This window comes from Procambarus clarkii, chromosome 24 (assembly GCF_040958095.1).
Source record: "Procambarus clarkii isolate CNS0578487 chromosome 24, FALCON_Pclarkii_2.0, whole genome shotgun sequence".
Taxonomy (NCBI): Eukaryota; Metazoa; Arthropoda; class Malacostraca; order Decapoda; family Cambaridae; genus Procambarus; species Procambarus clarkii.
This window is the reverse complement of record NC_091173.1, coordinates 21,820,495-21,833,548: the sequence shown is the minus strand read 5'-3', so window position 1 is coordinate 21,833,548 and position 13,054 is coordinate 21,820,495. Positions and strand designations below refer to the sequence as shown.

Here is a 13,054-nt window from a genome sequence, read left to right as displayed (position 1 = left end):
AGCGGCAGGGGCGCCAAGGTAGCGGCAGGGGCGCCAAGGTTGCGGCAGGGACGCCAGGGTAGTGGCAGGGACGCCAGGGTAGCGGCAGGGGCGCCAGGGTAGTGGCAGGGACGCCAGGGTAGCGGCAGGGGCGCCAGGGTAGTGGCAGGGGCGCCAGGGTAGTGGTAGGGGCGCCACGGTAGTGGCAGGGACGCCAGGGTAGCGCCAAGGACGTCAAGGGTAGCAAGAGACATCCGGATAGTGTAGTAGGGTATCTCTAGCCCGGGTAAACTGGGGTATCAAGGCCGTCCACTGTTGGTATGTCCTGGTCAGTGTTGGTGGGCAGGGAGACTCGAACCCACTTCTGGAAGTGCCCGTCAACACGTGCCCGACACCTCCATTTAGTGTATCATCGTGACTGTTAATTACACTCAGAGTCAGACAGCTGTCTCCGTCAGTTTCTCTTCCTTCACCACTCAGCTTTCCGATGGACTTGAGCGTCTTTAATGGGTCATCTAACCTGTCACAATTTTCCCATCTCGGCTCAAAATGTTGCCTCTCACTCTATTAGTCGTCTCGCCTCTCCCGACGGCGGACGCCCCCAAAACAGGCCCAATTTGCCGTCAAATTTCCTAGTGGCAACGAAGGCCGATTAGATCCCCAAGTAATTGTGTAGCCGGGCGAGTGAGGGAAGGAGACTGGCGGAGCGGCGTGTGGCCGGGGTCTTCCGAGACGTCCACAACGCGCTTGTCCGCCTCATTGACCTGTTCACCGCCGTCCGCATCTCAACGGTCGTCTTGAACACGTGTGTGTGAACAGTGCCTCCGACTCTTACGCCGTCAACAGTCCTGTGCGCGCGTGTCCTGAGTGACGAGAACCGAAACACTTCAACGCAGTCGAGACAATGATTGAAAAGCTTTAAGAAAAATAAAAGACTAGTGTTCTTTGTTGATGTGTGCTTGCGTCACGGAAGTGAGTACTGTGAGGTCGTGGCCGGAGCCACAGTGTTGTGTTGTCAGTGTCAAGACGTGTAAGGAGGTGCCAGGAACTGTGATGTGTGTCACTACATTTTTTGTATTGTAAAGAATGAGCTTTATAAAGGTCTGTTGCGCTTTGGTGGATCTCGGGGCTGTCGTACAGGGCTCATGTTGGATCGATCCAGATCCTTGCTGGTTACTCTGCGGGGCTCCACCATAATACTTCTCTAAATACTATCTACAACCACGCTAACATACGTCTAAATATTGATTTTTTTCTTGCACGAACTCGTTAAAAAGAAGTTCAGTAAAATCTATAATGTTAAGACTAGTGGCCACAGTGCTGACGAAACCTGTATTGTAATACTCGTTTTTGTTGTCTGCCTTTGGTGGTGTTTACGATGTTTTGTGTTTAAAATTATAAACAAATTGTGCGTATTGCCGAGATGAATTTAAACCCGGTTTAGGGATTCCCGCAGTAACCAACTCCAGTGAGTCCTCAGTAGACTAATGAAACCTTATCTTGGTGTAAGCTGGAGGCCACACACGGGAATGTTGCAACAGACAATTACTGCAGCCTTAACAGGACTGGTGATCTTGGTGGAGCTCTTAGAACAGTGGGGCAACGGAGTAATACCCCAGGGAACACCTCCCACCCCCAAGGTTACTGTCTCGAATACAACGGTGTCTCCGCCCCCCCCCCACCCCAGGGAGGGTCGGGGATAAGCCCTGGGGGAGGGGGGGAGCACGCCCATGTTTCCCCACCTGCAATACTTGCTGGGTTAGGGCTTGGGAGGGAGGGAGGAAGGGGCAGGAGAGGCTTGAGGCATGAGGATTGTGGTTCACCTTGTGTCGCACTCGTGGTGCTGGCTGACGGAGGTGCTTGGAGGAGGGAGGTGACTGGAGGAGGAGGTGCTTGGAAGACGGAGGTGACTCGAGGAGGAGGCGCTGAGTGGCGGAGGTGGCTGGAGGAGCTGGGGAACAATCCCCGGGTATAGAGAAGTGTTGCTGCTTGATAAGTGTTGCATAGTTGACACTTGGATCAAAGGCAGATGCTCCCACTAACAGGATAACATTGACGTGTCTGATAATAACATATTCTTACTCTACAATGCATATTACCTAAATTATTTCCAGATAATTCCGTCAATGGTGTCGAAGTTATAACTTGAGACTAATCTCGGTTTACGACAAAGGTTCACTTGCCAGTTTACAAGTAGACTATTACTGGAACTGTAATATGCTTTCAGACTATCACAAATATCTAAGATAACTAATCCAGGTGGGTTGAAGAGGGTGTGTAATGGGTTTGGTCTGAGGACGGGCTCCAAGACCTAGGCTCCTGGAGCCTATCTGGACCTAGCCCTCCTGGAGCCCCAAGACCTAGGCTCCTGGAGCCTATCTGGACCTAGCCCTCCTGGAGCCCCAAGACCTAGGCTCCTGGAGCCTATCCACTCGGGCTCCTTGCCATAACAAACGTCCCAAACCCTTAGCTTAACAAAGAACTACCAAAGCTCACAAACAGCAACATATCATTACATCCAAACTTAATGGAAAGTTATAATTAATAGACAATCGTGAATTTGAGAAGCGCCTGTCTAAAACTCTTGATATATATATTTTCAACCGTAACTTCAAAGTGGAGAACGTAATTGGTTACATCAGATATATGGTGTAGTGTCCACGATAGTTCTGGTGGCGTATTACCTGGTAATTTAGGTGAGGTAGTTAGACACGCTGCCACCTCCTCTCACAGTAACCCGACAACAGTTGCACCGCCCAGAGGCCACACCTCGGTAAGACGAACATGTCTCTTAACATGTTCCTTACCTCTCACATCTTTAGATTTTGTATCTTAATATTATGTGTGTTTTACATTTTTAATACATACACACACACGTGTACTCACCTAGTTGTGCTTGCGGGGGTTGAGCTCTGGCTCTTTGGTCCCGCCTCTCAACTGTCAATCAACTGGTGTATAAGTACCTGAGCCTATTGGGCTCTATCATATCTACATTGGAAACTGTGTATGGAGTCAGCCTCCACCACATCACTGCCTGATACATTCCACCTGTTAACTACTCTGACACTGAAAAAGTTCTTCCTAACGTCCCTGTGGCTCATGTGGATACTTAGTGTCCACCTGTGTCCCCTTGTTCGCGTACTATCCGCGTACGCGTGTATTTACTATTTGTGTCTTCAGAATCGAGATATTTAGCTCTTGGGCCCCGCCTTTCTAACCAATCTATTTTTCCTCTATTATGTCTACTATATATATTTCTAACACACACACACACACAGACTAGGGGGGGGGGGTCTGGTAGCTGAGCGGACAGCGCGCAGGACTAGTAATTCTGTGGCCCGGGTTCGATTCCCGGACCAGGCAGAAACAAATGGGTAAAGTTTCTTTCACCCTCATGCCCCTGTTACCTAGCAGTAAATAGGTACCTGGGAGTTAGACAGAAGTTACGGAGCTGCTACCTGGGTGTGTGTGTGTGTGTAGAAAAAATTAGTTAGTAGTTAATTACAGTTGATTGATTGATTGCCAGTTGAGAGGCGGGTCGAAAGAGCAGAGCTTAATCCCCGCAAGTACAACTGAGTGAATATAACTAGGTGAATACACACACACACTACTAGGTTTTCTTTCAGGACACTTTCCTTCGTTTTGTGAACCGTTGGAAAGAAGTTCCTGTAAAACAGTGTAATAGGAGGTGCAAGTGTTGTGTTAGTTGACTCTTCAGAGGTTGCATGACCTTTCATCTTTCTTTTGATGACGTCTTCAACATAACCGTTAGATAAGCCATTGTTGACTAGGACCTACTGCGTTGCGACCGATATTATATATATATATATATATATATATATATATATATATATATATATATATATATATATATATATATATAATTATATATATATATATATATATATATATATATATATATATATATATATATATATATATATAATTATATATATATATATATATATATATATATATATAATTATATATATATATATATATATATATATATATATATATATATATATATATATATATATATATATATATAAGTACAGTAATGATGTGGGCGTCACTCTGTCAGTCAGGTTAAGCACCGTTGAGTCTGGCCAGTAACTAAATGTATGACCACGTGAACAGACTCGTCCATGGCTAAGATAAACCAAAAACAATTCTTGTTCCTGACAATGGTGTACAAAAAAAATTATTCAAAGTCAAAGCAACTAGACAAATGTCAATAAATATATGTAAGCATACGACTGTATATATCAATATACATACACTGAAAAAAACTAACAATTCTTACATGCAATTATTCAAGCTATAGTGTAAAAGATCAACCGCCCCCACAGGTCAACTAAGGTCAGGTCAGGGGCCACAACAGTGTGGTGGAGCGGACGGTTCACACCCACGATAAAACCTCACTATAAACATTCAACGGCAGCCTGTAATTTAAACACGTACGCGAATGTAAATAAATACAGGTGTTGAAAACATTCAGACTAGCAACAAACCACATGGAGAGAAGAGATGGAGTGTTTACGAGGCCGGGGGCCGTGCCCCTCCTGTCTGTCTACTCTTGTGTCCGTGACTGATCAGCTACCACGCCTCAGACCGGTCACGCCTCACGCCGCAGCCTCGCCATACTCTATTACATCATACGAAATGTTGTGTATGTATGTATGCCTGCTTCTGCATCCCCGCGCGATTTGTACCCAAGCATTCCTGTATTTGACTGTGATGTCTACTGTAAACAAGGTAAACTTGATGACAACAGAGAACGGCTGGCGCTGTTTTGTTTACAGTGACCAGCTGGGGCGTGTCTCCTTCACACACGAGTGAGAAACTATCGCAATTTCCTCTCCCGGTCAAACGTGCTTTTAAACACTGCAACATTCGAGTCAGTGCCACGGGAGAGTGAATGTCGCCTCAGTTACTGATGTTTGTATATATATCTCTTAGCACTGAAATATCCACAACCTGAGTTTGGGATTTAAGACCATCTGTAGATCATATTCTAGCTCACTGACTTTTTGTTTTCCTTCGACGGGTCAAAAAAACCATACACAACACTAAAAATATATAGCGAAGAGCAAGATAATGCGGATTGTATTTCGGTTTTCCATTCCTCTCAATGTGTAATTCGCGTCATAGAGAGTGAAAGCGAACGTGGGCGTATTTGTCCAGACTCAGGGAATGTGACTGGGGGTCGGAAGGCTCCGTCAAACCACCTGCTGGAGTCGCATCAATCATGAAGCTGGAAAGTTGTTCTTGTTTTACCACACTGACTGGTTCCCTCTCACTTTTCTGGCAACTCAGTGTTATCTGCCTTTATGTCTAACTCTCCTCCTGACTCATTACAAAATATATGTACGAAATCACAATACATTGAAAGAAAATAAATCTCTAACCATAAAATATATTTTTAAAACTCAAATGTTCTTAAATGATTTGGGAAAGTCACATAAACAATCGAGGAATGTCAGGATGCAATTTAAACGCCAAAAAATATAATTTTTCATTTGCTATTTTCAATAATTTTCCGCGGAGAGAGAATTAAATATATGATAGCTCAAAGAAACCGGTTTTATTCAGATTTTAACGGGTGACTTAAGTAACATTTTTATTTGGCGTAAAACGTAATCATTATCGTCATCACACGCACGTTCGAGTGCTTTAAACCAGCACTTTCTTCCACCACACTGTTGTTGTTGGCGCTGTAAACTACCTCAGTTTGTGCCCGCTGTTGTAGCCTCACCTTCACAATGTACACCTGGATACACTCCTAAAGTTTACCTTCATCAACAATAAAGTATAAAATAAAGATTTAACAATGATCCCACCAAAAATATATTTATATTTAATTATGCAAATAATTACATTCGTTTCCAAAATATTGAAAACGTCTCAGATTAAATCAAGATTAAAATTAGCTATAAAATATTGATACAAAAATCATACAATAATTAATAATTCCCGATGTCAGAGACAGGAAACTGAGGGTTACCCGGCCTGCCTTGAAGACCTCTTCCCAGGAGGCAACCCACCACGTCTATCTAAATCCCAAAAACCCATTTAATATTAAGTGATCCTATCTAGGCATCGGGTGACAGGAAACGTGCCCAATCACTTCTGCCCCGCCCGGGGATCGAACCCAAGGTCTGCGACTGTATGTCGAGAACGTTTATACCAAACACACACAAAAACAGAGATGCTTCGCATCAAGATCACAAGCGGGAGATGAGAGGAGTGGCGCTGGAGGACGCCAGGGCTGACAGGCTAAGCATCCGCACGTTAACACAAGAAGGTCGATGAGAAATATTTAGAAATTTTAAGTGAAACTTAATCCAAAGATGGAGGAGAGGATACCTGCTTATCCAGGTATGCTCCAGGATAGATAGCGTATTGATTAATAACACCTGTGATGTTATTAGTAAACTCGTCAGTGATGTTATTAGTATACCCGTGAGTAATGTCATTATACTCGTCAGTGATGTTATTAGTATACCCGTGAGTAATGTCATTATACTCGTCAGTGATGTTAGTATCCTCTCCTACACCTTTTGATTAGTTATATGTTAAAATCTCTTAATATTTCTTATCTCAGTTATTTACCGTGGTAATCTGCGGATGTAAAGTGTGTGTATATATGTACAAGAAAGTACAATAGGTTGAAAGAGTACATACATATGTGATTCATGGGTACATTCTTGCCAACTGCCGTCGTCGTCTTATTTGACTATCTTTACACATTTGATTATCTATCTATGACTTATTTGACTATCTTATTTTCCCATTATTTGTATTACTTTCGTTTCCGATATTTGTCCCCTAACTCCCCTTGCCACTTCGGGGGGGTATAGGGTTTTTATGTAGCTTCGGAGCCCGATCCCCCCAGCCACAGGGCATGGCGAGACGGACCCCTAAGCATACCTAATACCCTAACACACACAAACTAAAATAAACATATATGGCAGATCTCATCACACCCACAAGAGTTAAGATGATACTAATAATACATAATAATAACCTGAAAATAAACAAAAACATTAATGGAAAATTCTTTTATAGTTGGTTTTTTCTATATGGGAGACAGCACACATAGGTAGGGGTGCACAGTATAACATTATGGGAGACAGCACACATAGGTAGGGGTGCACAGTATAACATTATGGGACACAGCACACATAGGTAGGGGTGCACAGTATAACATTATGGGAGACAGCACACATAGGTAGGGGTGCACAGTATAACATTATGGGAGACAGCACACATAGGTAGGGGTGCACAGTATAACATTTAAAAAGAACAAACAAACGCTGAAGGCCAAAGCAGCAGGCTGCCCAATCGGCAGGGATGATGATGTGACGTCGGCATACATGGAAAACTAGACACAGTGGATGCTCCTAACTAGGCCCCGGAGCGGGAGGGTTATCATGTATGCACATGGGGTCCCTCCGGTCGCCGCCTATTTAAATGAAATCCGTTTTATCTTATGATGACCTTACACAAATAATTAAATTATTTTGTTACAGTTGTGCCTTGAATGGGAAGATTATCGTAGCTTCCCCATGAAGGAAGAATAAGTACATTTTCTTTTATCAAGTAATCGTTCCGTTTTCTTTCATTCGGGTGCCTTAACAGTCCGTCTCACAACGTACCCCCTATAGAAAACGGGTACCCGTACCTGAATTTACCTGAGTTTACCCGAGGGCCACTAATACTAGTGACTTCGACGAGGACAGGAAGCCGGCGACTTGTCAAAGGTCCCCCCCTCCCTCCATTTTCCTTGACGCTCTTTTCCAGTTGTATTTTTTTTTATATTTTAGCATCAAGTGTTGATACTTTATGAACGAACTCAAAAGTTCGCTCAAAATTCACATCACATTCGTGATGTGAACTATAAAGTTCACATCACGAAGGTGATGTGAATTTTCTTTCGTAAGTAATAAAAGAAAATGTTATTTATTTTCCCAATTTTCCGGGTGGTAGAGATAGGCTGTAGAAAGTTGGTAACTTGAGATCTGTCACCGCGGTCGTGACTCCAACACTTGAAAGCAATGGGACTTATTCACCGGTCTTTTGTTCCCGTGTAATGTGTGCTTTTACTTCATCATATAGGAACAATATATAAGACTTAATACCTCACTCTCCTACTCTCGCCCGGTCCATTGGTAACACTATTGTATCAAACAATAATAATACTAAATTTGATGTATAAAATATACATATGAACATATTACAGTGGTTAATTAGTAGGTGCATAAATCGTTCGTTAGTCACTAATATGCTGAACACTTATGTACATGTATAAAGTCATATACATCAGACTTTATACAATTTATTAGTTATGTAAAATTTATACTAATAAATATGTTTTCGAATCACTTTCCAACGTGCTCCTGGAATAACACAAGATTGATTCAGATTATGGACATCAATTTAAGACATAAGATTTAAGACATTTCGTATAAAAGTTAACATTAGCCCGATGTCCGCCAGATTTATCGCGGCTATACGATTTAATATTCATTTTCCATTAACACACACACACACGCACACGCACGCAGGAGGGACTGCCTGATAGCTGAGTGGACAGCGCTATGTACTCGTAATCATAGGGTCCGGGTTCGATCCCCGGTGATGGCAGAAACTAAATGGGCAGAGTTTCTTTCACCCTGATTCCCCTGTTACCTAGCAGTAAATAGGTACCTGGGAGTCAGACAGCTGTTACGGGTTGCTTCCTGTATGTGTGTGTGTGTGTGTGTGTGTGTGTGTGTGTGTGTGTGTGTGTGTGTGTGTGTGTGTGTGTGTGTGTGTGTGTGTTTGTGTGTGTGTGTGTGTGTGTGTGTGTGTAGCACATACAATAGATAACAATAGGTCGGGAGTCAGATAAGACAAACCAACGGTTAGAAATACGGGGTCCAACAGCCAACAAAGAGTAAACACTCAAACACACACACACACATTTAAGGGATTACTTAAAGAATCGAAAACATGCAACATATTACTAGCCTACCCTTAAATTCACGTCATTGTCGTTTTCTCTGACATGTTGGTGCCCATGACTCCATTTTCTTTGTTGCGTTCATACTATTATTTCTACCACTGGAGAACAAAAATGCATGAATAATGAATTACGACTTATTTCTGAAACGTTCATAGCTGAAACGTTCGACAAATTGTAATAGAAGTAACTATACTAATTTAGAGGAGCAATATTAATAAGGACAATATACAGAACAGTGCGTCAAGGTCGTGTAAAACAAGGTGTATACACACCCCGAGCCGCACCCACACTGCCTGGGGTATTAATACTCAAATGGGTTTACCTCTGGATAATATCAGAGCTGAAGTATACTTGCAGGTTGGTCAGCAAGTAGCTAGCACGGCCTCATTACCCTTCAGAGTTTCATAAGCTATTAACCCAACACCAAGCAAGGTCATGGTTTATAATATTCACTTAGTTTGTGTTAGTTTCATTTTGTTGTTATAATATAGGAAGGTTAGGTATTATAGAGTGCACTTCACCTCCACAGATATGCCCGTGGAGGCACCACCACTGCCTCCACGGGCAGTCCAGTGTTACAGTGGTAAAACACTCGCTTGGCACTTCGCGAGCGCCTAGGTTCGTATCCTGGCCGGGGAGGACTGACTGGGCGCCAGTCCTTAGTTGTAGCCTCAGTTCACCCAGCAGTGAATGGGTACCTGGTTGTTGAACGATTTGGCGGGTCGTATTCCGGGAAAAAACAAATAGGATTAAGGACCTGCCTGAAACGCTACGCGTACTAGTGCCTTTACAAGAATGTAAGAACTCTTGTATAAATAAATAAATAAATAAATAAATAAATACAATAAGATCTGGTCTCCCGTCGTGGGAGAGAAAGCCTGTACTGAGGCTTATCGCGCCCCTCCCTGGCCACCACCTGACCTTCCAAGGCCGCCACCCCCACAACTCTTGCTCAATCTCGGCCACCTATTTACTGTTAGGTGAACACAGGCACCAAGTAAAAAGAAACGCACCCAACCGCCTCTGTCTTTCCGTGGGAATCGAAGTCCAGACGTCGACTCTACAGGACCCTTGGTGTTACGGTTATGGGTCTAGCCTAGCCCCTATAGGCCCTAAACGGACTTCCTTTATCTTTAGTTACGGTGATCCCTGAACGACCTATGGAATTACACTCGGTAAAAAGCCACTTGATGGTAATAATAATGTTGCAAATACAGTAAACAGAACAATGTAAATACGTTTCGCTATTTACTGCCGCGTTAAAATCACCACCTCAATAATGTGAATAATATTCTTCTCATATTAATTGTTTACTTAAAAGTCTATTTATATATGATCAAAATTACAATATTTTCGTTTTTTCATAATAAAGAAAGTGTCTGTGATGTCACACTCAGGTGGTGACGTGTCCAGGACACAAGGGGTGAACGTGGCCAGACCACAACACACAAGGGGTGAACGTGGCCAGACCACAACACACAAGGGGTGAACGTGGCCAGACCACAACACACAAGGGGTGAACGTGGCCAGACCACAACACACAAGGGGTGAACGTGGCCAGACCACAACACACAAGGGGTGAACGTGGCCAGACCACAACACACAAGGGGTGAACGTGGCCAGACCACAACACACAAGGGGTGAACGTGGCCAGACCACAACACACAAGGGGTGAACGTGGCCAGACCACAACACACAAGGGGTGAACGTGGCCAGACCACAACACACAAGGGGTGAACGTGGCCAGACCACAACACACAAGGGGTGAACGTGGCCAGACCACAACACACAAGGGGTGAACGTGGCCAGACCACAACACACTAGGGGTGAACGTGGCCAGACCACAACACACAAGGGGTGAACGTGGCCAGACCACAACACACAAGGGGTGAACGTGGCCAGACCACAACACACTAGGGGTGTGAAGGCGTCTGTGGTAAAAACTGACACAATCTGACATGTTTCTGCCCTATTACAACCACTTGGCCACTTTTTACGGCCAGTTCCTCGTTGCACAGTTAATGTGACTCAACACTCTCTCTCTCTCTCTCTCCTGCCCGCACCTCCACCAGCCCCGGAGACCATTGTGGCGGGTTTTTAGCGACGGAACAGAAAAAAAGGGACTAAATTTCCAACTTTTTCTGTGTGTTTTACGCCGTAGATTATTTTAGTATATCTTGAGGTTATCTTGAGATGATTTCGGGGCTTAGTAGTAAGAGAAGGATGATTGGCAGCGTTAATACTTTCAACTGCTGAATATAGGGCGAAACCCAGTTAATTCATGCTTTGGTTTACATATTTCTGACCATATTTTTTTACCGAGACATGTGTTCCAATTAAGGTTCTTGGGGGCGTTTATTCATCGGATCTAATTGTTTCCATCATGTGTTCCTGTGTTATAAAGTCCAGAGTAATGGCAGCAGGTGACGTTTTTGTTCCGTAAGTACTCTAGTTACTTTCTCAAAGGCCTTTGTGAAGACACAATGTCAGGTAGACAGACATAATTATAGTTTAGCTACTAAAGATAAGACTGAAAGGTTTATATATATATATATATATATATATATATATATATATATATATATATATATATATATATATATATATATATATATATACGCGTACATATATATATATATATATATATATATATATATATATATATATATATACGCGTACATATATATATATATATATATATATATATATATATATATATATATATATATGAAAGAAGTTATACCACTTGCCGTATAAGGTAACCCGGACGTGAGGACGGAAGAGATAACCAGACGGGGATTTCTTCTCCCAGACATAACCAGTTGATGCTGAGTCAGGCTACGAGTCTCCCCTCACCCGTCCCTCCCTCACCCGTGACCCGTCCTTCCCTCACCCCTCACCCGTCCCTCCCTCACCTCTCACCCGTCCCTCCTCCACCCCTCACCCGTCCTTCCCTCACCCCTCACCCGTCCCTCCGTCACCCTCACCCGTTCCACTTTTAACTCTCACCTTCACACAGGAAATTAATTTCCACCGAGGAATTCATTAGATACAGTGGTGGCGACAGGTCTGTGGTACCCGTAGCTCTTGTTTCTCCTTGTAACTAAGATCCAAAATGGCTTCCGCTCACCGTTGAGTCCTCCTGCCCTTTCGCCGCCATTTTGGTGCCACAGTTGTAGTAAACAACCGTAAAGGTCTCATGAAAATAGGAACATAATATACGAACAACCGACCTAAAAGCTCTCACAACTGTGGATATAATATGGGGACATTTGATATGACTTGAAGCTGTGTCAGTGTAGAAGACTTGAAGCTGTGTCAGTGTAGAAGACTTGAAGCTGTGTCAGTGTAGAAGACTTGAAGCTGTGTCAGTGTAGAAGACTTGAAGCTGTGTCAGTGTAGAAGACTTGAAGCTGTGTCAGTGTAGAAGACTTGAAGCTGTGTCAGTGTAGAAGACTTGAAGCTGTGTCAGTGTAGAAGACTTGAAGCTGTGTCAGTGTAGAAGACTTGAAGCTGTGTCAGTGTAGAAGACTTGAAGCTGTGTCAGTGTAGAAGACTTGAAGCTGTGTCAGTGTAGAAGACTTGAAGCTGTGTCAGTGTAGAAGACTTGAAGCTGTGTCAGTGTAGAAGACTTGAAGCTGTGTCAGTGTAGAAGACTTGAAGCTGTGTCAGTGTAGAAGACTTGAAGCTGTGTCAGTGTAGAAGACTTGAAGCTGTGTCAGTGTTCGTTCCAGGTCCAGGACGGACCGAAACGGACGGACCGAAACGTCGTTCGGTCCAGGACGGACCGAACGACGTTTCATGGAATGGACTTTGGCCATTGTTTATGAGGAAGGGCTGCCCACATACCTGTGGCCTCGCAGCTGAGTGGATAGGTCTCGGGGGTCGTAGTCCTATTGACCGAGGTTCGAATCCCGGCCGAAAAAATGGGCAGTGTTTCTTTCACGCTGACGCACCTGTTCACCTTGCAGTAAATAGCTACCTGGGAGTTAAACAGCTGCTACGGGCTGCTTCCTGGAGATGTACACGTGTTAGAGAAATATATGTAGAAATCAGAGAAAAATA

General features: G+C 43.6%; 1 protein-coding gene across 1 annotated transcript in view; it reads left to right on the top strand.

The window, feature by feature from the left end:
• Positions 1 to 651: 651 nt before the first annotated feature.
• Positions 652 to 13,054, top strand: part of LOC123761600 (uncharacterized) — a 31,213-nt gene continuing 18,810 nt past the window's right edge. Inside the window, exon 1 of the mRNA XM_069330746.1 lies at positions 652 to 951. The gene's annotated coding sequence lies outside the window, so the exon portion shown is untranslated. The remainder of the gene's footprint in view (positions 952 to 13,054) is intronic.